This window comes from Hippocampus comes, unplaced genomic scaffold (assembly GCF_001891065.2).
Source record: "Hippocampus comes isolate QL1 unplaced genomic scaffold, H_comes_QL1_v1.1 scaffold128, whole genome shotgun sequence".
NCBI classification, from domain to species: domain Eukaryota; kingdom Metazoa; phylum Chordata; class Actinopteri; order Syngnathiformes; family Syngnathidae; genus Hippocampus; species Hippocampus comes.
Genome location: NW_017805852.1, coordinates 636553 through 639948, shown reverse-complemented (window position 1 = coordinate 639948; position 3396 = coordinate 636553).

The following is a 3396-nucleotide window of genomic DNA, read 5'->3' as shown; positions in this document are numbered from 1 at the left end:
GCATGCATATTATTCAACAACTAAATCCCCTTTTTCGTGGGCTTTCTCATTATTTTTACAGCCTCCAGCCCCGCCCCACCCCTGTAGGTTTACGGTCCCACCCATAACCACCGGGGAGGATTTGACAGATGCTCTTTATCCATCATCATCATCATCATCATCAAAGGAGATAGCTCAAAATCCTCCAATTTTGAATTTTTGCTCAGTCGCCGTTTTCCACCTCGCTGAACCAAACCATTTTGACTATTCTACCATTTTTCAGAGCAGCTTGACTGGTAGTCTATGTTAAACTGTGGTGGAAACATTAGGTTTGAGGGTTTGAGCTTGCAGACTTTTATTTAAAATAATAAAAAATAAACATATGTAAAAAAAAAATGGTAACAACAAAACCTGCAGTTGACTCAAATCCATATAATTTCCTGATTAACCCCTTGCAACCCCCCAACCACACGAGAGGATGTGCATTGGTCTTGAGATTTATATGAACAAGTGAGCAGCGAACCAATTTCTACATTTCACCCTAAATGAGGATTTAGTTGGTGTTTGATTGAAACTGAAAATGCGGCTGTTCAAAGCCCTCCTTCCCCTCACCTCATCCCACTGTGAGACAGCACAGTCATTCTGTCGTTGCTTCAATACAGTTGCCTTTTACTCAACTGCCCGTCAAACTGATCCGTCTTGAATGCAAAATGTATCCGTGCGTATCCATCCATCTGTCTGTGAGGCCTCATCCCAAAGTTCAATCACAGCATATCGAGCCACACAACATGTCACTCATGAGTCTCACACTATCATGTACTGTAGATAGGACGAAGGACTAGTCCATGCCTGTGCATGTTTTGCGCGCACTTAATTATTGTTGCTGTCCCCTCACAATCTGCACCCCTCACCTCCTGCCCTTGTTCCAGGTCTCCATGGTGATGACGGCTCTCGTCTTGTGATAATGTAAGTGAGGGATTCTTTTCACCCATCCTCACAATCATATAATTTATCGCTACTACCAGGCAACTGCAAACTGCTATCCTGCGACGGATGATAATTTTGCTGTCAAGCTCTGCTCTGTCCATCCTTGCTTTTCATTCTTTCTCATGTGAAAGACTTGTCGTCAATATGACTGGACATTTATCCGTGCCTGTGTGTGATGCTAAGGGATTGGGCTTGAAGACGTTTAAAAGTAAGGGTTCGGCTGACTTAATTCTCACGACTCATGGCAACTTAAACTGAATACAATACCGACCAAATTTCAAGGCTGAACAATACTGATTTAGATCAGCAACTGATTCAACATGATTGTAGATAGAGTTATGGTAGGGGGAGGGAATCTTGCAATACAATACACTGATATAAACATATATAGACATGTGGTTTTCCAATGATAAATATCTTCATTGTGTCAAGATACCTATGAAGAATAGAAAACTTGGAAACAGTGTTCTTGCATATTTACTCTACATGACAACAGGTAAACAGATGAAAGGTTGCCCAAACTACTGAACAAAAGGAAAATGACCACCGTGATGGAGCGCGGTTTGTCTTTGTGCTCCATCAAAACAAAATGAATAGAACAGAACATGCAAATGTGTGCGAGTGTGTATGAGTGTGTGTGTGTGTGTGTGTGTGTGTGTGTGTGTGTGTGTGTGTGCGCGTGTGCATGTGTGTGTGCGTGTGAGAGTGTGTGTGTCTGTGTGTGTGTGTGAACAGCAACAACAACAGGTCAATAAAACTTGTTTTGTTAGATGTTTGGACAACTTGAGAGTACATGGAGGAGAATATTAAGTTCTCGTACTCTTAAAAGTCACATCAAAGTCAAGATTTTAGTCATGATATTTTTCCTTGCCCTATAAACAAGGCTGTCTTTAGCTACTCATCGGCCCCGGAGCAAAGCATGAAAGGCTCCAACACTAACCGAGATGCTCTTCGCATTTTTCAACACTGACAAACAGATCAGCACACGCATTTATGCTATTCATCAAGTGTAAAAAATTGAATCAACATGTTCACACATAATACCATTTGTAAACCAAGAGTGCATTGTTTTCAATCACTTCTCTGAAAAGGCAATATATTTGAATAATAATGAATTAGTATAACAAACAACTACACTAAACCAAATTAGCAAACAAAGTGCACTCTTGTGCCTACATTACTTGCGCAGGTCAAAATAGTATTTATAAATGAACATATAAAGTACAAAAATATACAAAACGCGACAGCGCTCCGGACATGGATGACATGCATCCCACAATGCACTGTGTAAAATATAAACAATGCCATTTTGGAAGGGTATAAAACTTGTTGCTAATTTGAGGAAACACCACAGCTGTTGTGCACCACATTGTCACAACAAGAGAGGACACTAAAGAAGGGGTGAGCATTCTGCAGGTTACCAAACAAACAACCAAGTTGTAGCACAGGCGTTGGGCTCCTCCGGCCCGAGGGTCGCTCTCCAGCGCCAGGGAGGCTGTGAGTGAGCGTGCCAGCGCTGTCTGCTTCCCCATCTGATGTGCCCACTCAGAGCGAGTGATTGCAAGGACTCACCAGTGCAGTTCTCATCTGTCATCGTAATATTTGTAAAAATCACTCCAAGCACTTAAAAGGGAGCTAAAATATCCAACCAGTCCAACTTGCACATGGATCTCTTTATGTCATTTTAGTCAAAGTGAGATGTAAATTCACTTGGACGCAATGTTGACTGATACGTGCCAATGTTATCACTGCTTTCCATTGGAAATATATAATATTGAATAATAGATCTATCGAAAATTGTGGTCCCCTAAGAAAATATTGAGTACAATGAGGTGCATCTTATGATTGCGATCTAGGTCCAACTTGAGCATCATTGCACTTGAATACATTTTCTTCTTTAAAAGTGGCATCGAAAAAAAATCACCACAGGCTACTTGGTAATGATTCTCTCCCTCTTCAATAAAGAATGTTTTGAGTTCAAATTCTGAGGTCATTTTCATCGACAAAAGGTGTTTGTTTGTCTGTTACTTTTGGTCTGGCTCACATTCACACAGGCATTTGGGACACAAAAAAAAAACAATGATGTGCAGTGATTGGGATTGACAGGCTGCTTGTAGAGCGAACATTTTTTTCAAAAACACATTCGACAGATCGCACATTTCGCTGCTTACAATGATCTTGGTTCTCTGGTGTGACTGGATGCTCTTTGGGAGCTCATGTTGAGCACGGTGTCACTACAAGAGAGCAGGCATCAGGAAGCCAGAAACAAATTTATGAAGCACTCCGGCACCTTTGCATGAAGGCTCTTGAAAGTGACATCAAACGTGGAGTGTGTCCTCAGTGTGTGTCGCAATGGTGTCATTTTCTCAACTTCAAATCTGTTGGTCTAATGGAAGCTCAACAGGAAAGTCCTTTTTTTTTTTCAGCAAA